The sequence below is a fragment of the Heterodontus francisci genome, chromosome 43, assembly GCF_036365525.1.
Source record: "Heterodontus francisci isolate sHetFra1 chromosome 43, sHetFra1.hap1, whole genome shotgun sequence".
NCBI lineage: Eukaryota > Metazoa > Chordata > Chondrichthyes > Heterodontiformes > Heterodontidae > Heterodontus > Heterodontus francisci.
Genome location: NC_090413.1, coordinates 20891849 through 20915238, shown reverse-complemented (window position 1 = coordinate 20915238; position 23390 = coordinate 20891849). Strand labels below are relative to the sequence as shown.

Below are 23390 nucleotides of genomic sequence, written 5' to 3'. Positions count from 1 at the left end.
ACCTGCTGAGTATTTCCAGCACTTCCTGTTTTTATATACTTTTAACCGTATAAGATTGGATGTGCTTCTTCAACACTCGTGATTCCCTCACGACTCCAGCAATTTGCAACAGTTTATATTTTATTCCTCGCGACTGGTATGGGGAACTGTGAAGATGATGAAAGGTGTGTTTGTAATTCCCACAGGATTTGCAGATGGCTGAGAAAAGCTTTTTACAAACCCCTCTGTTCTCCTTCCCTGCCGACCCGGCTCCTCGTCTCTCCTCTCCCCAAGCTGTTGACCCTTGCTGGGTTCAGTATGGGAGCCAGCTAGCCCATTATGGCCTCGTGTAAGTGGTCATCTGGCATGTGGGTTGAGGAGGCAGAACGACTCGTTCCCACCACCATGCAAGAACAGGAACCTCGCCTGGCCCCTTTGCGTCACCAGTCCCGAGGTCCTGAGCTCAATTATGAATTGCCCAACTGCCGCATTGGATGAGATCAATGAACCTAGCGCAGGTTGACCTGCCAGCTTCCTGGTTCAGTGCTACAGTAGTTAGCGCAGTGACCAAGTGAATGGTCAGAGGGGGAATGACAGACAGCACCGAGAGCCTCAGAAGAGTTGATGGTCCTGGCACAAACAAGCTGCCTTTCCAAAGCGGAATTCCGCGACTGCCCCGTCTGGCTGAGGTTGAAATTTGGAAATGATGGCTTAGGGAGCAGACAATGCAGCATGGATTGAGGCTGTCATGGGGCCAAGACATTTCGATAGAGGAGTTGCAGACCAGCTGAGTGCAGAGTTTCCGCTCAATTGTGCTGTTTGTTTTCACCTTACTCATGAATACGAGAGGTCTTTAGGGTTATGAAAGGCTTTGATAGAGTTGACGTAGAGACAAAGTCGTCACTAATGGGAAAGACCAGAATTAGGGGCTAAAAATATAAGATGGACATTAATAAATCCAATAGGGAATTCAGGTGAGGCTTGTTTACCCAGAAAGTGATTAGAATTTGGAGTAGTCAAAGAGAATAGCATGGATACATTTAAGGGGAAGCTCAATAAACACGAGGGAGAAAGGATTAAAGGGAATTGTTGATCTGGTGAGATGAAGAAGAGTGGGAGGAGGCTTGTGTGGAGCATAAACAGGGGCCTGCTGGGCCGAATGGCCTGTCTCTGTTCTGTACATATCAAGTCAGATTATGAAATAGAAAAATGATATGAAAACAAAATACTGCAGATGCTGGAAATAGGAAAGAAACATGGAAATGCTCAGGAGATCTGTGGAGAGGGGAAACAAGACTTAACGTTTCAGGTCGATGACCTTTGGTCGGAACTGGAGGAAGTTAGAGATGGATTTAAGCGAGTACAGGGGAATGCAAAGGGCAGTGCGGCCTGGCAGGGTTCGGTGGGGGTGGTGTGGGGTGGTAGGAGGGGGCTGAAGAAACATTAATTCCGTTTCTCTTTCCACAGATTCTGCCTGATCTGCTGAGCATTTCCAGCATTTTCTTAAATAGAAAATAAAAATGACTTCTCAAAAGGTGATCTAAATTGGCTTATGGCGTGTTATCATGACTGACGATTGGAAAGGGAGGAATGGTGGACGTCTCTTGGGTGCTTTCTAAAGCCAAGTCAAAGGCAGAACTAAAGCAATAGAAGAGCCCGAGGCAAAGGAGGTGTCCATTTCTCTACGACATTGAGTTAACAAGACATGAAAGTATGTCGATTCACTTGAGACGGCTGCCAGTTTTGTCACGCTAGATTCCAACTGCCACAATTCATATGATTCTATGAACGAACAAAGAAAATTACCCATTAGCTTCTGAAAAGTCATAATTTAACCCTGTGAGCACCAGACTTCATTTACAGGTTATCACACAACTACAAGTCCAGAAAGCAATCCACATTGACATTTGTATCCTATCCCCATCAGTGCCAAAGTAAAGAAGACACACCATCAAATTTAGGACAAGGACTATTCATTTAGAAAGCTGTGACTTTTTTTCGAGTCGGGCAGGGTGCTGTTAAAGTTAATTTTCCAAAATGCAACACAAGTTTGGGATCCACTCTGTGTTTTGAAAATTCCCAGGTAATTACAGCATGGGTGTGACAAGGTTTGCCTTCCTCACTTCCCAGTGATGGACCTAAACTTCTGTTACTTTTGCTAGCCACGTCAACCACCCTTATGGTAGTAACGCTCTGGCCTCTTGAGTCAGAACGCTGTGGGTTCAAGCCGCACTCCAGAGACTTGAGCACATGATCCAGTCTGACACTCCCCAGCGCGGTACTGAGGGAGTGCTGCACTCTCGGAGGTGCTGGTCTCTCAGCTGGTTGTAAAAGACCCCATGGCATTTTTTGGAAGAAGAGCAGCCGAGTTCTCCTCGGTGTCCTGGCCAATATTCATCCCTCCACCAACATTACTAACGCAGATTATCTGGTCATTTTCCTCATTGCTGTTTGTGGGAGCTTGCTGTGCACAAATTGGTTGCCACAGTTCCTACATTACAACAGTGACTACACTCCAAAATTACTGCATCGATTGTAAAGTGCTCTTGAATGTCTCGCAGTCTTAAAAAGTGCTTTATAAAAATACAAGTCTTTCTTTCATTCACACCAACTGTTGACTTTTAGCTGCCCTTTGAAGTGACGTAGTAAGCCGCTCAGTTGTATGAAACCCAGGGCAACTAGCCAGCGATATTCCCAAGAACGAATTAAAAATAGAACTGGGTGGGAAAAATGTAGCTTTTAGCACATTAGGGATAATTGGGTGTGAAGAAAGTCCCAGTGCTGCCCGAACCCAATCCTCTACATGCCAGCATCTCTTTGGACTCATTGCTTACAGGATCAGATTGTATAATTCTTCAGTAAAAATATTTTACTGGCTGCTTGTGATTACCCTGGTTTTAGAACAACAACCCTGAGAGGAACAAGAGACTCAAGCAAGAAAACATATATTTATTATGGTTTTTATACCATTCAACCCTTCAGTTAATGTTGGTTCAATGATTATGCTCTTGCTACAATAAGCAAAGCCACCAGCACCAAAGAGTCAACGTAGACTAAGACAGATGTCAGATACCATTCAATGAGTATTAATTGTGAATTTCGGAGCTACACAGGTTAACGTGCCCTATCTGGTGAGGCAAATGCATAATGTGCACAGAACCATATCACACTGAAACACTTCACCATTCTTGATGCATAATGAATTATTTTTGAACTGCAATGGCAGATATTATGGAGATGAGTGAGGCAGCTATTTTGCACACTTCATAAACAGCCACAAATAAATTAAAGGAAGGGTGGGTAAAGAATATTAGGGTCTATTGATGCTTATATTTTCCACCCTCCTTACCCATTCGCAATCTTAACTCCTGGAGGGGGAGGTGGGTGGTGAAGAGTCTAAGAAATTACTCCCTGTTTTAAAGGAGGATTGCTCCTTCCAATTCTGATCTTGAGCATTCCCAATTTTCATTGTTCGACCATTGGAGGCCTTTAGCTTTCTAGGCCCGAAGCGCTGGAATTCCCTCCCTAAATCTCTCAGCCTCACTACCTCTCTCTCCTTCTTTAAGATGTTCCTCAAAACCTACACCTTTGACCAATATGGTCTCCTGTCAGGATCTGTGGTTCGAGGTCAATTTTTGTCTGATTACGCTCCTGTGACGGGTCGTGTTGTTGCAAGGCTATCACATAAATTTCAGGAGAACATGGCAACTGCGATGCATCACTAACCAAACTTAATTCCATTCTCCTCCACTCCCCTGCCGATATATCCCAGTGTCCTCTTGCCTCAGGATCTTGTCAAGTCCCTTCTTAAAGGGCTGCAGAAAACTCACCTTTATCACATCTTTAAAGAGGTTTGTGGGCGCTGTATATCACAGTCCAAAGCTCGAGGATGATGAGGGTTAAAGAGATGCGAGGGCCTAACCTTGTCCAGCTCGCACAAATCAGGAATGGAAGGTGTGCATTGGATAGAAAGTTGGGCTAAGTGGGTGAAAGTCTTGCTTGGGGGGACTGCACTCTGAGAATCTGGTTTAAGGAAATGTGCATTTGTTTGAAAAAAATTCTGTGTCTTTTTTTTCTCTGAGTTGGGTCTTCATGCGATCAGAATGAATGCAATCAAATCTACCATAAAAAAACAACTGAAATCAAGGCCAGTTTTAGAAACATTTTATTGACATCTGCAACTGAAAGACAACGGGAGGCAACGGAGAAAAGTCAAACCATTTAAAAACAGTGCATAACAATTCACCTCCACAGTAGGACAAGCAGTGACAAGCTCAAACTGGGTAAAGGCAGATTTAAGTTCATAAAGTTTCTTACATAAAGAATTCAAGCATCCAATGGACTTCTAGGCAAAGTACTGGAAACAAATATTGGCGGTCCTGATGAGGAGGTTAATAGAGTTTTCTAGATGGATGAGCTAAGATGAGCCAATGGGCCTTCATCATCCTAGTTACCTTCTAGACCTTTGAATCCATCACTGAACTCGATTTGTCTGAGGTCCATTCTGGAAGTCAAATTTGTGGAAAAACACCACTGTCACTGTGGTACAATCAAAAACAGCACGAGTGACATGAGCAGTGTCCCACCAAAACCATCTGGTGGCGGCCAGATAAACACAGCGTTGAAAGGACACAACAGGCTGAAGGTGAAAGTCCACTCTGGATTGCACGGCTTAATTGTGGTGAAGACCAGCTCTGGTATGGTTGACATGTTGGGACATCCTGCGGTTGCAACAGGAACTCACAATTTACATCATGCTTAACTGCAACTTCAGGATGGGAAGAGTAATCACTGCTCTTTATAGTTAGGTGTACAACTTTGTTTTCACATGCAGCAGAGGACGTCTCTCCGCCACCCCCAACCTATTACTGCGTCGACATTCGGCCAGAGAAAGCTATGTTCGGAATGAAGTTGTTATAAATGAGCCTAACCCTCTGACTCACCGTGAGCAATGCCATGGGATACCTGTCAGTTCATTCCAAAAATAATCTATATCCATTCTGAACTTAGGGGGAAATAGTAAGGCCCAAAAGATTCTTGTTAATGAGAAACAGGGGGCTACCTGCTGTTCTCCAATGTGTGTTGAAGGAATAGCAGTGACTTCTGAGAGTGTAATTGTGCTTGTGGATTTGTTAATTTGGGGAAAGTCACGGCAAAAGCGCCTCAATTTTTTCATTAAAAATGTTGCTCTCCCCAGTTGAAAGCTTGGCTGCAGCCAATTGGTTATCTTCAATTGTACAGTGACAATTTCGAAGTTGATTCAGGGCTGAGCTGATTCAGGGCGTGAATGTTCTGGGTCCCCAGTATCATGATATGGTCTCTTTAACGTCATGGCATCATTGATATGGCTGTTAATTTGGAACAATAAATAGAGAGGTCACTAGACTCCCAAGAGAAATACCAGCGATGGCCAAACTTTTAGTTGTCAGTCAGTGCAGACAACAACATACTGGAATTCATTAAATCTTACAGCACAGAAAGAGGCCATTCAGCCCATCGTGCTTGTTCCAACTCTTTGAGAGAGCTATCCAATTAGTCCCTCTTGTCTACTCATTCCCCAATAATTCTACATATTTTTTCCTTTTCAAGTATTTATCCAACTCCCTTTTGAAAGTTACTATTGATGCTTCCAGCAGGCAGTGCATTCCCGATCGTAACAACTTGTTGTGTTAAAAAAGTCTCCTCATTTATCCTCTGATTCTTTTGCTAATTATCTTTAGTCCGTGTCCCCTTATTACCAACCCTCCTGAGTGGTAACAGTCTTTCCCTATTTACTCTAACAAAACATTTTGAACACCTCTATTAAATCTCCCCTTAATCTTTTCTGCTCTAAGGGGAACAATCCCAGTTTCTCTAGCCTCTAATAAATTAGATTAGAAATCGCGGCCAACAAACATCATGGTATCATCAATGATAATCAACTAATTACAACATCATCTGTTGCTCTTCATTGAAATGGTTCCCTGTTGAAAATGGTGCTCAACTCCTGTTCCTGCTGAACTGAGCCAGTGTATATGGTATTAACTGATTATCAGCTCAGTAGGCACAGGAGGTAGAGTCCGATTTGTCTTGTGAGCAGACTGCCAGTCCCTTGGAGAAAATACACAGTTGGAATTTATCACAGGAAGTAATCAGTGCATCAATCTGCAACCTGAGGACACAAGTTGCCCAAAGTGAAAGGAACATTGCAATTTTTATATTGAAATCATTTAAACCCTTTCTGGCCTCACCTCACCCTCAATCCCCTTCCAAGAATTCTCCATTTCTCTGACTCCAGCCTTATAAGCATTCCCTCTCCCTTTTGCCATCCTTTGGCGACCATGACTTCAGCTGCCCAGGTTTTATTTTCTGGGATTCTTTCCTTCCCATTCTCTCCTCCTTTCAAAGCTTTCTCATCTCTTTTGATCATCTCCCCTAATCTCTCCCTTCCTGGCTTGTCCTATATTTTTCTTACAGCTATCTAGGGAGCTCCTTGGGGCGTTTTAATGGTAAAAGGTGGAACGTGGGTGTTTTCTGATGATGAATGCAATATTAAAAAGGAAATGTTGATCTTAAAGGTGATCTAATAGTGGGATACTGCCACTGGGAGTTATCTCAGCCAGATATGTCAGACTGGGAAAACCATAGAGTGACTTGACTCCCAAGCTACTGGAGACTGGGTCCAATAGTTTCAATGGGGGAGAGGCCACTTGTTGAGATTTGTGACATGGAGAGGAGCAACCTTTGAACCATGCGGAAAATTGAAGAGAGGAAACTACTGTTTTAGGAAATAAACTCCAGATTAAAAACAATAGTGGATTGTGAAGCAGGTGAGTGGCCATCGTCTTTACAATAACATTGAATTTGAAAGGCTCAGGTGGCCTCTGTTTGATGTCCACTCTGGTGTAATACTACAAATCAATCAATCTAGTTGTATAGGTCAGGGTGCGTTGTTAATGAGACTCATTGATACTCTACAGTTGCCAATCTGTACACAGCAAAACCATCTATATAGCAGTGGGATAAATGAATGTGTTTTCAATTATGTTCTTTTTTTATTCGTTCGTGGGATGTGGGCATCGCTGACTGGGCCAACATTTTTTGCCCATCCCTGATTGTCCTTGAGGTGGTGGTGAGCTGCCTTCTTGAACCGCTGCAGTCCTTGTGGTATAGGTACACCCACAGTACTGTTAGGAAGGGAGTTACGAGATTTTAACCCAGCATTTGCCAGAATTCCTCTCTGCTCTTCTTTCAATAGTGCAATGGAATTATTTTACGTCCACCTGAACAAGTCTCAGTTTAACGTCTCATCTGAAAGATGGCACTGTTGATAGTGCAGCACTCCCTCAGTATCTCACGGTGCTGCAGTGGTGCTTGAACCCGCAACGTTTGGACTCAGAAGTAAGAGTGCAAAACAGTGAGTCACGGTTAGCAGAACCGCTCCCCACCATCTCCTTTTGCAGTAGGATGGCAATGTCCTTTCCCTCTTCCCACCATCTAATTTTCTCGCCTCCCCTCCAGTTCTTGCTGGGGTACCGTTCTGCAGGCGTTAGCTGACCTTTTGCTAGTCTCACCCAAGTGGGCAATTGTCACAGGTGATCCAACATAGTGAGAATCAGAAGGTTGGTCAACCATCAGGTCAAGGAAGATATGCCAACATCCACACACATACACTTTTCAGAAGGGCATGTGGTCATTGGATAGTAATGAAGGGCAGGAACTCTCATTTCTTCCTATCCCATGGGCATTGAGACCAACTTTAGCATCCTTACCCAAGCCCCTAGCTAAGATCAACTTAGTAGGGACTGAGGCCCGAAGTTGGGAATCTTCCTGCTATGTGGTAGCTGAGTGCCACAAGAGCGAACGCATTTACTATGAAAGCATGAGGGGTGACAGCAATGCCCATCTGAGGGAGTGATAGCGGAAAATAATTATCTGAACAGGTTTGATCTTATCAGCATAGAACGTTCCCAGTACATTCAACAGCAACATGTGCAAGCACATTTACTTACCTGGTGTATAAGTCACAATGCTAATCCTTTCGGAAGTACTGTAGATATATGGGTGCTACTTATCATGGCAGTGCCTTATCTTGCGAATAGATCCAATTTTCTCAAATCAGTTTGGTGTCTACCTTCAATATTCTATGTTGACATCAGACCTTACCTTCCAAATTGTCTTGTAAAATATTTGTGTAGATTGCAATCACTGTTGGAAATAGGCACATAAGAAATGAATAATAACAACTTGCATTTATATAGCACCTTTAATACAGTAAAATATCCCAAGGCACTTCACAGGAGAATTATCATACAAAATGTGACTCTAAGCCACATAAGGAGATATTAGGACAGCTGACCAGAAGCTTGGTCAAAGAGGTAGGTTTTAAGGAGCGTAAAGGAAGAAGGGAGAGGTAACGAGGTTTAGTGTGGGAGTTCTGAAGCTTAGGGTCTAGGCAGCTGAAGACAAGGCCATCAATGGTGCAGTGATAAAATTCTGGCAAGAATTGGAGGAGCACAGAGATCTCTGAGGGCTGTAGGGGCTGAGGGAGATTACAGAGATAGGGAGGGGACGAGGCCATGGAGGGATTTGAAGAGGAGGTGAATTTTAAAAACGAGGAGCAAATGTAGGTCAAGCAAGCACAGGGATGCTCCAGAGATATAGTTGTCCAGCACCTTGAGCAGTAACTGTGTGAGAACAGCAATCCTGTTAAAATTCAGACAGAAGGACTGAAAGAAGCCCAGAGGGGACATGAGGCAAGAAACTTTCTTTTTTAAACGCAACAAGTGGTTAGAATTTGGAATGCGCCACCTGATCGGGTGGTGATACAGATTGCAAAAAAGAACTGGATAAATATTGAAGAAAAATTTGCAGAGATGTGGGGAAAGACCGGGGAAATGGGACTAATTGGCTTGCTCTTCGAAAGAGCTGCACAGACTTGATGGGCCGAATGTCCTGCCTTCTGTACAGCTCTGTGCTATGACTCTATGTTAGAAGAGAAAGGAATGACGCTTGCTTCACCAGATGGTCCCAATTGGCCATTGATGGTGGTCCTTGGGCCATGAATAGTCTGTTGGCACGAACAGTCCTGGTTTGCCAGTTATATATAAAGCAGAGTGGTCAGAAGAAGCAGTGGCAGAAACAAAGGCAGAGGAAAATATACAGAACAAACAGGAAATGGAAATAAAAATGAATCTTTAATTACACTGCTTGAAGCAATAACAATCACCACAGAGAAAGGTCGGTGCCTAGTTTGAAGACCTTTTTCCATGTCAAATTGGTGTCTAAAGCTCTACTTGCACCACACACAATGATGTCAGTTGTTCAAATAGCAGCTTAACTCCCTTCTGCATCCAACACATTTGTGATCTGTGATTGAGACTCAATCGTTAACGCCCAAAATATTAACCGTTCTTTTTTTCTCAGATGCATTCTCCGTGATGTACTTCCAGCATCTCCCATGATTGCATCGATTCGCAGCCTTTGCAATTCCACTTCTTAAACTATGCTGTCAATTGAAAGGAGTAGAATCATAGAATGGTTACAAGCACAGAAGGAGGCCATTCGGCCCATCATGTCAGTGCTTTTTAACCCATTTTGGAAACACGAGCTTATTCCAAGCCGGGGTTATAGTAGGAGGGATCTCGTAAATAACTGATCACTTAAGTGTAGGAATGCAGGACAAATTTATCTTTCTATATAGCACCTTCTCAGGTCCTCAGGGCAGCCTAAAATGCTTGACAATCAATGGATCGTTGACGTTCAGTCACAGATTTTCTACAGGTCAATGTGGTAGCAGATTTGCTTGCACATGAACACACAAACAGCAAATTAACAGATAATCTGTTTTTGATCAACAAATGAATATTGCCCAGGACACCGAGGCGAATATTGGCCAAGACCTAAGGGAAATCCCTTCGCTTTTTCAAATGGTGCCATGGGACCTTCAGTTCTACCTGCACAGGCAGATAGAGCTCTTGGTTTAACGTCTCATCAAAAATGTGAGAACTGGAGCATCATCCGAGATTATGAACTCAAATCCACAGTGGGACTCAGAGGGCAAGAGTCAAGACCAACACACTGAATTTAAATAAGGGCATCACAAACTGTGAGAACACAATGTTACATAAGACCTCAAACTCTGTTAAGCCCTTGAATTTACATGCCACCTCCTCCTATTCTAGGCAAGTGGAAACTGCCTAGTTTCTCACTCAATGGGATTATTGCTGTTGTATCTCCACAAACCACTGACCACCTCCAGGCGCTTACCCATTGTCTCTCGAGACAAGGAGGCCAAAGAAGAATCATCTTGGGGGCATAGCAAAATGGCTAAATATTTTTATGAATAGAGGGATCAAGTGGATACTTATGATCTGAATTGCAACAATATTGTGTTTCATCGCACACCCTCTATAAATTATAGGAAAATAGCATTCTCTGTGTATGTTATAGAGAATAGCAACCCCTGTATATATTATAGAACAATACAAAACTACATTTTTCAGAGGGATACAAGACCATAGATATAGATATTAATATTTTTATGGAATGGCAGACCTTGGTATGTATTATAGGGAATTGTAGGCCCTGTGGATATTGAAGCAGGCCCTGTGTATTTATCAATGTTATATTCAATCTCACTAACTCATTCAGGGGCAATTGAACTTGGTACGTACATGGTCTGTATGAAGCACTTCCCTAACTGGGAGCTGATTTCCCCATTGGGGCAATAGGCGAGCTCAATTTAATTGTGCGTGTATTCAGTTTGTCAATTATAACATTGAAAATGTGATCCTATCAGAGAATCCCTTTGGGTGGGCCTTACCCGCATCCAACCCGAATACAGGAGTTACTGTCACACCTAGCTCGGTCATTAGTGCATCACTCCATCATTTTCTGTTAGTGGAGTTTCCGTATCTCACAAGAACACAAGAAATAGGAGCAGGAGTAGACCATATGGCCGATCGAGCCTGCTCCGCCATTCAAAACGATCATGGCTGATCTTAGGATTCAACTCCACTTTCTCGCCCGCTTGCCATATCCCTAGATTCCCTGAGAGACCAAAAATCTATCTTTCCCAGCCTTAAATGTATTGAATGATGGAGCATCCACAACCCTCTGGGGTAGAGAACTCCAAAGATTCACAACCCTTTGAGTGAAGTAATGTCTCATCTCAGTCCTAAACGAATGGCCCTTATCCTGAGATTGTGCCCCTGTGTTTTAGATTCCCCGACCAGCGGAAATAATCTCTCAGTGTCTACCCTATCCAGCCCCGTAGAATCTCATGTTTGAATGAGATCGCCTCTCATTCTTCTAAACTCCAGAGAATACAGGCCCAATTTACTTAGTCTCTCATCATAGGACAAACCCCTCATCTCACTGTGAACCTCCCTCATTCACGGTAACACCTTCCATGGCGTGGGGCATTGTGTGCGATGAAAGTATCCTTCTGCAGAGTGCCGTAATGAGCCTTCAAAAAATGATGACGCAACCAAATGTTTAAAGACAAAGAAATGCCACGTCTGTTGTCACTTTAACAACAAAAAGGACTACAATCAACTCTTTTCAAATTACACAATGCAGTTGTTCTGTGACCAAGGGCCCGGGCCAGTTTGCGCACAGCAAGATCCCGTAAGCAGCAATGAGACGGGGTGAATGCTTTTGCTGGTGTTGGTCGAATGAGGAATGCTGGCTGGTCGACTGGGAGGACTCCCCGCTCTTGCTCAAAATAACCACCATGGGATCTTTGATATCCACCTGTACCGTCAGAGAGGATCATAGTTTAATGTTGCAATTCAAGGGACAGTTCCTCCGACAATGCAGCACTCCCTTAGAAGTAAAATAAAGTGTTGAGCTTGAACCCACAACCTTATGGCTCAGAACAGTATGAATTGCACATCTGCCCTAACTAAAGATGCCACACCAGACAGTACTTAGTCTACATGGCATTCATGGACTGAACTGAGCCAGTGAGTGTTAGTGGGCTTGACAGCTATGAGGGTATGAGGTGTGAAATTCCTATCAACCTCCAACATCCACCAACACATACTTACCAGCTGGAGTTAGGAGTGGGAACTCCCGACATAGTTTCCCCATCATGGTCTGAGGTTGATTGTATTGAGCACCACACTGCTGGCGAAGGCCAGCTATCTCAACACGGCCCATGGAACAAACCCGGGACCTTCCTGGTCTGTACGGTGCCAGATCATTCGGCCAATAATCAATCATTTATGAAAATACTGAGATTACAAAAGTTACGAAGCTTGAATAAGTGTCTTTAAAATCACGGTCAACTTCATGGAACGCTTCACATGGGAGTGGGAGGACGTGATTGGGTAATAACATTTTGGGGCAAAGTTGGAAATTCAATTATTCAATTATTCAATTATCTCGAGCATTTTGTGATAGTCTAACTGGACCTTGAAGTGCTTACAATAACTCCTATCGCACTGTGAATCACAGAGCGGTCACAGCACAGAAGGAGGCCATTCGGCCTGTGCTGTTCATGCTGGCTCTCTGCAAGCACAGCTCAGCTAGTCCCACCACCACTGCACCCACTTCGCCACCCCCCCCACCCCCCACCCCGCCCGTTCCCCCGCAGCCCTGCAAATTTTTTTCTCTTCAGGTAATTATCCAATTCCCTTTTGAAAGCCACGATTGAATCTGCCTCCACCACACTCGCAGGCAGTGCATATGGAAGAAAGGATGTAAACCACAAAATGTTGCTTCTTTCTTGCTATTTTATTGCTAAATATAACCTTTGGAGGCATCGTTGCTGTGAGCCTGGGTACTCTGCTTTAAAGAAGGCTGCAGTCCAACTATAGGCCTCTGCTAATGCACCATCCCAACTCGACGAGCCCATGGTTAACTATTGGCCTGCGGAACGCTGCCAACATTCCTTGCTAATGCAACACAAGGGTCAGTTTGCGGCAGGAAGAGAGAAATTTCAGGTGCTTGAATGAACCAGACGATAAAGCAAAAGGGACTTCCTCTGAGGCAAAAGATGTGAGTCTGTGAGAGGAAGCTTAACCCTCCGCACCAAAAGGGAAACCAGCACAGCTTTTTGATTTGCATACAGTGTAAAATTTAAACGTTACATAAATTGTGCACCTCTCTAAGTGTCTTGGTGGTTGAGAGGCTTGATGCCGTCAAGCACCTGCCAATACTCTTCGCCCATCCATCCGCTGGAATATGAGGACGGATGGCCTGGGGTTCTCTGCATTTTGATTTAGAATGTTTTCCCTCCATGAGTGGAAATCTCATTCCCTCTTCTTGGCTCTTCCTCGTAGTGGAGAATAAGATCGAGAACTGCTTGCTGTGATCCCCACCTCTGTGGCCCATTGCATTGTAGAGCTAGCATGTTGCCCTGCTGTGCTATCTAAATAACAAAGGCATGCCCTCATATAGTACTTTATCATGTCTCTCTGAAACAACTCAAATGTAGTGACTGTTGTTAGGCAAACATAGGAGCCATTTAGTGTATAGAAAGATCCCACAAAAGGCAATGAGATTGAATGACCAGTTTGTCTATTTTTGGGGTGTTGGTTAAGGAACAAATATTGGCAAAAAGAACTTGCTGCTCTTCTACACACAGCATCTTTAATATCCACCAGAATAGGCCTTGCTTTGATGCCATCTTGTACCAATGGTTTCAGGGGCTAGGCAGCGGATCTCTTTTCTCGTTGACGTTTGCCCGAGAGGTGCGGAACTTAGCCACTGTGAACAAGGAGACGGTTACAGCTCTGTTCACAAGTTAGCTAAGCCCTGTACCGCAGCGGGCTGACTCGAGAGAGAGAGAGAGAGGCAATGCAATATCGCGACAATCACTTCTGCTCCATCTGATGAGAGTGATGTAGGGTCTTTCCTAAGGAGCCATTTGTAATAGGGACACATTTTCACTCCTTTCTTAACCATTCAGAATTGGGCAGCCACTCCTGTGGGATTCGGACGTTTTGTGAAATATTTCATCCTCCCCCACCAGTTTCCCATCTTTCCTTTTCACCGTGTCCAGCCCCGACAGCAAGGGAACACGCCTGCACCCGTGCCTCTGCCTAGGGCCTTCCCTCTAAACTTCCCTTCCTACGGGGAGTGGTTAGCCTCAGCTCATTACGCCAATGCAGTGGCTGAGATAGGGAACTCAAGTGTGGAATGGTGATTGAGAAATTACGCCTGGTCACTCAGTGTTCAAAAGGCCCACCACAATCACGGAAACCTTAGGACTGTCATCCAATTAGCTCTATATTGGATTGTCCTGGTTTGAACTGGGCCATATGGGAACTTCTAAGAATAAGCCCAACACCAGAAGTCTCCTCTTTGAAAAAGGTTAAAGGTCCATTATCTCAAATGTCTTGGGCCTCATGATCTGGAGGCATTATTTATGAAGGTTTCTGATGAGTGTTCATCGGCAGCCAATCAATGGCCTGAATCCACCCTTGCCTTGCCCCATGTCCAGTTTTGTATTTGCTGGTGATCTAATCTTCTGAATGCAATAAGTTGTCAATCTCCCAAATTCATCCAACCATTAACTCTTTGAATCATCCAGCACAGAAGGAGTCCATTTGGCCCATTGTATTTGTGCCAGCTTTTTGAAAGAGTTAATCAATTAGTCTCACCCCCCTATAGCCCGGCAAATGTTTCCTTTTCAACTTGAGATCCAGTTACCTTTTGAAAGTTACGTTTTAATCTGCTTCCTCCACTCTTTGAGGCAGCGCATTCAAGATTATAAGAACTCGCTGTGTAAAAAAAAAATGCTCCTCATCTCCCACCTGGTTTTTTTTGCCCATTATCTTGAATCGCCAGTGGAAACAGTTGCTCCATTTCTACCCTATCGAAAACCTCGCTTCTACCTCATATGGAGCTGCTGGTATTAAACAGAAAACCAATACAAAACTGACTGAGACGAAATAATTCCTCAAACTTAAATTTGTGTTTCTTATCATTGTCTTTTAGATTAATGAGATTTCAGACAGTAGCAGCAGTTTCCAGATTGATGACGTAGCACATGTCACTAATTGGTAATCCCTGGCAATGTGATTCCATGTTTTGTCTAAAATCACGTCACCAGGAATCCCCTTCAGCAACAGTGGAAACCAGGCAGGGATCAATGGACGAGCCTCCAATAGTTTGTTCCTTTGTCTTCCAGGTAATAGACACGCAATTTAAGACCCAGTCAGTGTGAACCTCAGACGCAAGTTATAGGATGATACAGCACAGAAAGAGGCCATTCTGCCCATTGTACCTGTGCCAGCTCTTTGAAAGAGCTATCCAATCAGTCGCACTGCCTGTGCTCTTTCCCCATAATCCTGCAATTTAACCATAAGTCCTTTATGTTAGACCTGCACTTCAATGCTAGAACAGCTATTCAGTTCTGAATGGATGTTTTATAGTGATTTTGAAAGTTACTTGGAATTCAATCTTAGTGGTTTGAGTGAGACTGACTTGTAACAGCAGGCAATGGTGCAATGGTGCAGGAAGTTAATCTATTGCAAGATACAGCCTGTTCATTTTAAGCTCAAGAAAATTAACTTTTCACATACCAGAATGTCATTATTTCAACTTTTGCTTCCTCCCCCAGGTTTCTCCACTGCTCTCCTGAAAGTGCTGATGTGGTTCCTTCGATGCTGGTTGTCTTCAATAACTGGCCCATGTGCCACTCTTCAGTTGTGGGACTAGGCTGTCAACATTATTCATTGCAGTTTGAGTCCAACTCAGTCTTCAACTAATATCCATAAACATACACTTCCCAATTGGAAGTGGAGCGGTGTGTATCCATTAGATACCAATCAGGAGCAGGGACTCTGGCTGATTATTTTCCCCACCTCCCTAGCCCAAGCCATGTGTCGGATCTCTACTGCTGTTGTACGTGAGATCTGCGAACACAACACAGATCTAAACAGGCTGGGTCTCTTGTCTCTAGAAAACAGAAGGTGAGGGGTGACCTGATAGAGGTCTTTAGGATTATGAGAAGGTTTGATAAGGTGGACCTAGGGAAAATGTTTCCACTTGTGGCAGAGAGCTGAACTGGAGGCTATAAATAGAAGATAGTCATTAATACACCCTACAGGAAATACAGGAGAAGCCTCCTCACCCAGAGAGTGGTGAGGATGTGGGGTTTGCTACCACAGGGAGTAGTTGAGGTCTTGGGTAAAGCTGAATAGCAATGACAGGGTAGGTGGAATGCTCCTGACTGGTGTGAGTTATGGAGCTGTAAAAATCTGGACCTTTCTTCCCCAAAAAGCTGCTGAGACTGGGGGACAATTGAAAATGTCAAAACGGAAACTAATAGATTTTTCTTTGGCAGACAAATTGCGTTATGAAGCCAAGGCAGATGGAGCTACAGATCAGCCATGATTTAACTGATGGCAGAACTGGCTCGAGGGGCTGAATGGCCTCCTTGTTGCTATGTGGAGGTTTCTGGCAGAAGTTATCGTGTGGTCAGAGAGAGCGCCGCAGCAGAAGCTGCATGTGATGCATTCGCAACCCTTACCTAGAAGGCACAAGGAAACCCACATGCAAGATCAGTCCAAAACCTGGTGGAAGGGACAAGCAAGCGAGCTGAAGCCTCTAATATTATCCGGTGCAACTGCACCCGATCAGAAGCTGTTCCCTGCCTTTTCGTCTCATGTAGCAAAAAAGGAAAAAACGATTTGCCTTAGCAAGTCTCTTGGTAAGGTCTCAAAGCAGTGCTGAGGGAGTGCCGCACTGCTGGAGGTGCTGCCCTCACAGGTGGACATAAAATATCCCATAGCATTATTTTTGAAGAAAGGCAGGAGAGTTCTCCTCCGTGTCCTGGCCAATATTTAGCCCTTGAGAAACATCACCAAACCAGATGATCTCGTTGTTATCTCATTGCTGTTTGTGGGAGCTTGCTGCGTGCAAATTGAGCACACTTCAAAAGTACTTGTTTGGCTGCAAGGCACATTGGGATGTCCTGTGGTTATGAAAGGCTCTGTAGATGCAAGTCTTACTTTCTCTTGCCGTTGTGTGTCATTTTTCTTACCACAAGTTACCACAAATATGATTGAGATGAATAACTAATTAATTTTTTATGCTGTTGGACGAGAGAGGAATGTTGGCTAAGAAAACTCCCTGTTCTTGGAATAGTGCCCGGGGAATCTTTAACGCCTGCCTGAACAAGCAGACAGTTGATTATGATTATGATTAGAGATACAGCACTGAAACAGGCCCTTCGGCCCACTGAGTCTGTGCCGAACATCAACCACCCATTTATACTAATCCTACACTAATCCCATATTCCTACCAAACATCCCCACCTGTCCCTATATTTCCCTACCACCTACCTATACTAGGGACAATTTATAATGGCCAATTTACCTATCAACCTGCAAGTCTTTTTTGGCTTGTGGGAGGAAACCGGAGTACCCGGAGAAAACCCACGCAGACACAGGGAGAACTTGCAAACTCCACACAGGCAGTACCCGGAATCGAACCCGGGTCCCTGGAGCTGTGAGGCTGCGGTGCTAACCACTGCGCCACTGTGCCGCCCCGGCTGACCTAAAAGTCATCACCTCCAACTTGGCAGTCCAGGAATGTTATTCCAGACTAGATCCTTGGTTCTGAGTGTGAGGTTCAAACCATGAATCTAGAAATTGGAGTGCAACTAATTTAGTTGAAACAGACACACGGTTTGTATGCAATTTTAACACCCATTAAACAAGTTAAAAATGGTGGAAGCAGCAATTTTCACCCAAATCCGAGAAAGAGTTTACAAATATCTGTGCTATGCAATTTCAACCCCCAAGAGTTAAAAGAAAAAAGAATGACTTGCATTTAAATAGCGCCTTTCACATCCGCTGGAAACACTTTCCAGCTAATGAAGTACCTTTTGAAGTGTAGTCACTGTTGTAATGTAGGAAATGCGGCAGCCAATTTGCACACAGCAAGATCCCACAAACAGCAATGTGATAATGAGCAGATCATCTGTTTTTTCAGTGATGCTGTTTGAAGGATAGATATTGGCCAGGACACCGGGGATAACTCCCCTGCTCTTCTTCGAAATAGTGCCATGGATAGAACGGGGCTTTAGTTTAACGTCTCATCTGAATGATGGCACCTCCGACAATGCAGCACTCCCTTAGTATCTACATGAAGGAAAAACCAATCCTGTATCAAATGCACTCCTTCGATGAGCCCTGGACTATCCATAATTAATTAATAATTCAAGCTGAGATAGTACCTCTCGTTCGAGAATTGCAACATATTCAGCACTTAGGCACAGCAGAGGGGGTTGGTGGTGTGGATCAGATGTGGAACTCTGGGATTGTTGGTTCTACATAATTTTTCTTCTTCCAATTCTCCTGCTAAAAATGATGAGATTTAACCAGAATACAGATCTCTGGTGCTTTGTCCAAGTGGCCATTCGTCTCATACGAGCCCAGCTCAAGATGGGAATGTTAAATTCCAGAAAGTTTGGAAGGATGATGCTGGAGCCTATATTTACTCAGTTTCACATTTATTGTGCAGAGTAAAAGGATTACAAACATGTAGCTCCTCACTCAAACCCTCCACTAGTCTCAGTGAGTGTCTGCTTATAAGTGCTCAACTAAGACCCCAATTAACACCCTTCACCTGCATATAATCAAACAATTGACACGCAATTAACAGATTAACAGGGAACACCACAGCCAAACTCAATCTATTCACTAGTCCAGCCCCAACTTCCTTCGCTCCACCATTGGTGGCCGTGCCTTCAGTTGCCTGGGCCCTAAGCTCTGGAATTCCCTCCCTAAACCTCTCCACCTCACTACCTCTCTCTCCTCCTTTAAGACGCCCCTTAAAACCTAATTCATTGACCAAGCTTTCATTCAGCTGTCCTAATACGTGCCTGGCATCAAATTCTTTGTGATAACTCTCCTGTGTAGGGCCTTGAGACATTTTACTAAGTTAAAGGTGCTATATAAATGCATGTCATTGTTGTTGTTGTTAAGATTGCCTTGCAAAATTCCACCCCCACCCCCGGCTCCAAAATGAGTTGGGGCAAAAACCAACTATTTGCCGATTCCATTTTCTTACCTGCACTAAATCCATTCAGTTTGAACAAGGAATGGAGGGCGATTGGGTGAAGCTTGTACCTGCTATTGGAAATGCACCTGGATTGCCATCTCCACTTCAATGAGTCCTTAAGAAGAAACAGGCAACTTCTAATAAAGAAACAGTGATTTCCCCCTCCCAGAGCAAATGGAAAGGGTTGACTGGTTGCTGGGGACGCTCAGTCCGGCAGCTATAACCCTATTTCCGCCTCGGATCCCAGCGAAAGGTCCTGCCAGAGGTGGGCGTGTGCCAGGTGTGTGTCCAGGCCATGTAAAGAAAGAGGGCAGCACGGGAATCTTGGGGGTGCTTCAGGTACCCTGTGTCTTTTGGGGCCCAGGGGCATCCAAAGAGGAAAGCTTGCCTCGATGTCTATTGTATTTTGAGTTTAAATTTGGACTCTTACAAAAAATGAAATTAAAAAATTAAAAATCTGCGTAAGCCTAGGTTGAATGACTCTGAAATATATAGGGCTGGAGATGATGTCAGCCATACAAGAGCATTGGGGGCATGGCAGGGGGGAGGAGCTGGGTCCCAGCTCTGCCAAGGTTCCGCCACGTTTGCTCTGGACCTTCACATCTGGTCAAAGGGGCGATGGGTAGATCTTTTGCTCACCTGCCCTTCACAACCCCTATTAATGGGAAGGCGGGCTCCTAAAGGCCCTAAACCTATACTGGAGTGAGATTGATTTCCTACAGTATGGGGACCAATTACTTTTCTCCAGCTGAAGTAGCTCCAATGGAAGCCAAAGAGTTAGCCAACTTGGGGGATTCCAGAGGACTCTGCTCGAGCTTAGGAGCGTGGAGCACATTAGCTTGCCGAGGCTGCTGCTGATGGGAGACGCTGGTGGTCGGGCATGTCTATGCAAATAACCGTCTCCCGACCCAGAACTTGGGTTTCTGACTTTGGCCGAGTTTGCATGGAATTGACGAAAGGCCTCTAAGAAGCTCTAGGCCCGATGTTATTAAAGAAATGCTTCACCAGACACTTTTGAAAAGCTGTTTGAAAGAAAAAGATGAAGAGAAACAGGCCTACCTTTGAAAACTCAGTCTGGTTGCTAAATTGTGTGCTGGATATTGTCGTGCAACTGCCGAGAAAACGGTGCACCTCACATTCCCCGAATTCTCTGCCGTCCTTTGCTGAGACTGCTTATCACTCTTTTATCTGCGGGTGAATCGCTGCTCATCTTCAAAGCTCCGGCACTGTGGTTAGTCCGAAAGAAGAGGCTGTTTCCTGGAAATACCGGTTGCCTCGCACCAAAACCACTGCTTGAATTCACTGGAAAAACGATAAAGTAATTTGTCAGACAGGCAACTTGCTCTGCAAAGCTTTGCGCACAAACATCCGCCAATAAAGAAAACGACACACCAGAACTCTCTGTTGTAACCCACTTGCGGTCTCTTATCATTAATCCCTTGTCTGCTGAGTCCGTTTGCAATCTGGTGGTTATCTGTTCTTTATAACCCTCGTCATTTATTTTCTCTTTTATCCCTACGTTGTACAGGACAAGTCTCCAGGAATTAAAGACGAATCTCACAGAACACTGCTGAGAGCAAACTGGCAGGATAATCATAAAGGTAATAAAAACTTGTGCCTTTTTTGAATTTGCTTTGAACACTTCCATTTATTACTCAAGAAATATTGGAAATGACAGAAAAGTCTGTTTGACTGGCAATCAAGAATCATCCAATCGGGTGATAAAGAGTCAACTTATTTTCCGATTGGCATGGGAAGGCAGGGTGCCATGGGGATAGACATGTCGAGTGACCAATGGCGGGAGTGTGGGGCTGAGGTGGTTTGAGGTGAGCGGTCATGTGGTGATATCTCTGGGATATGGCAACCCTGCCCATTGCTGGGAGGGAAGGAGGCAAGTGAGGAGCTCCTGATCTCTCACCATTATCATTCTGAACAAGCCAGAAAGTGGATGAGGGTGGCCTCTTGGTGATGGGTCTTAGAGCCTTCCGCTCTTCACCCAACCTGCGATTGACGGTTCCTCTCAGCCGCTCAACTGAGACGCGGGGCTTTAATGATTTAGAACCCAAATCCTACCAGCACCCGGTTACAGAGTGCACAATCTCCTTCTCATACACAGCACACTTAGATCTTTGTGAGACCAGGGATCAGTTAAAAGTCGAGGTGAGATGCTCCTTTCACTAGAACAGTGAAGGTTAACGGGAGGTCTGACCGAGGTGTTCAACATGATGAAAGTTTTGATAAGGTAACAAGGAACAATTACTTCCACTAACCAGTGAGTCAATAGCTCAAGGGCAGAAATTTCAGATAATCACCAAAAGGATGAAGGGAGAAATTAGGAGATTTTTTGGGGGAATACAGAGGGTTGGTAGCACATGAAATTCCCTAACCGGTGCATGAGGGAGGGGGTGGAGGTGGGGGGCAGAAACTAAATGAGCTTTTAAAAGGGAAATGGATAAATATTCCAAAAAACTTTGGTCTGTTATAGAGACAGAGCAGTGAAAAGGGAGTAAGTGGATTGCTCTTTCAGAGAGCGGGCACAGGTGCGACGGGACGAATGTCCTCCTTCTGTAATGTAAATTATGTGATTTCTTGGTCCACTGGATATTCTGAATTCGAACCGTAAGATTCAGTAACACTTCATTCATCTTTTACAGTCCTTTTTTGGCAAAATGGTCTGATCGACATGGGCGAGTCAGCTCACTTGGTGTATTCATGCAGCAAGTCTCTGTCAGTGACTCACACGAGGCAGGTGATCAGAATTGACTCCTGGAATTTATGCAACTAAAGATCAGTGTTATCGATGCACACCTTTGTGGGTCGATGATATATTTCCTTTTTGGAGCCCAAAGGTTAACACCATAAAGAAAGTCTTACATTTCTATAGCACCTGTCACAACCCCAGGACATCCCGAAGCGTTTTAGAGCCAATGAAGTACTTTTGAAGCGCAGTCACTGTTGCAATGTAGGAAACACGGCAGCCAATTTGCGCACAGCAAGCTCCCACAAACACCAACATGATAATAAGCAGATAAACTATTATCGTGATATCAGTTGAGGGGTAATTATCGGCCAGGACACCAGGGAGAACTCTCCCGCCCGTCTTCAAGACAGTGGCTATGGGATCTTTTACATCCACCTGAGAGGGCAGACGGGGCCTCTGTTTAATGCCGCAACTGAAATACGGCACCTCCTACAGTGCAGTACTCCTGCAGTGCTGCACAGGGCGTGGATTATGTGCTCAATGGGACTTGAACACACAATCCTCTGACTCAGAGTCGAGATTGCTCAGCCATGCTCCTGAAGCCTCAAAGTGTCTTTAAATCCCTGTCCTCCCGTCATGTGATAGAAGCACAGATTGATCAGGGAAATGGTCCCCACCCAGTGCTGTCAAGCAGCAGCTTAAAGTCTCTACAATACACAGTCTAAAATAATACAGGGGTTTAGGCTTGTTGTTGAGTTAAACCTTTCTGATATACTTTACCCGCACCCTCTCTCCTCATTGTCTCCTACTGACACCCGGCTCATTGTTCCCGGAACTCAGAAATCCCTTCACCCTCCTGGTCTTACTTCCCTCCCATGGTTAACTGTTGAAACCTCAACATTGGTGTCACCTAACCCCTGTTCTTGATTTATCTTTCCCTCTCATTGACTGTTTTCTTTCAACTTTGGTGGTCTGAACTGTGGACCTTGCCCCTTGGCCAACTCAATTTGTAAACCACTTAACCTTTGCTTTCCCTGTTTATGATGCAATCCTATTCCTTCAAGTACATTCCAGCCTGTGTGACCTCCGCTCACAAGTGTTTTCTGTCCTATGAAAGTGAATGATTGAACAGAGGTCTCGGCTTGATGAGAGATAAGATACCATCGAACGTATAGAAGATTCAATTAGCATGCCGCCCCCTCGCTTTTTTGAACTTTTAGGTCATAAAGAGCAGGGGCGTTCTCGCCGGTGTCCTGGGCTAATGTTTTCCCCTCAATCAACATCACTCAAAACAGATTATCTGGTCATTATCATAGTGCTGTTTGTGGGATCTTGCTGTGCACAGGTTGGCTGCCGTGTTTCCTACATTACACCAGTGACTACACTTCAAAAGTACTTCATTGGTTGTAAAGCGCTTTGGCACCTCCTGAGGTAGTGAAAAGCGCTATATAAATTCAAGACTTTCTTTATGTCCTTGGACAGCAGGTGATGTGAATGGTCCTGCTGCAACCATTTACACCACTCCTAGCCCCATCTTTTATTTCTTTTCTTGTCCCATTGTCAGGGGCGTCCTTTTGTTTAGCACCATTGTAGTTTCGTAGAATGATACATCACAGAAAGAGGCCATTCCACCCATCGTGCCTGTGCTGCCTCTTTGAACGAGCTATCCAATTAGTCCCACTCCCCTGATCTTACCCCACATCCCAGC

The 23390-nt window shown here is 44.5% G+C and overlaps 1 long non-coding RNA gene across 2 annotated transcripts in view; it reads right to left on the bottom strand.

Moving 5' to 3' along the window:
* Nucleotides 1-8240: 8240 nt before the first annotated feature.
* The window catches only part of LOC137355688 (uncharacterized), a 76929-nt gene continuing 61779 nt past the window's right edge, over nt 8241-23390 (bottom strand). Inside the window, exons 4-6 of one of the 2 annotated variants that reach the window (XR_010970957.1) lie at nt 20041-20283; nt 18991-19096; nt 8241-11715 (exon numbers count right to left, since the gene is read on the bottom strand). This is a non-coding gene — a long non-coding RNA (uncharacterized lncRNA). Of the gene's footprint in view, nt 11716-15494; nt 15632-18990; nt 19097-20040; nt 20284-23390 lie in introns of both variants that reach the window. The other variant, XR_010970956.1, reaches the window with a different exon arrangement.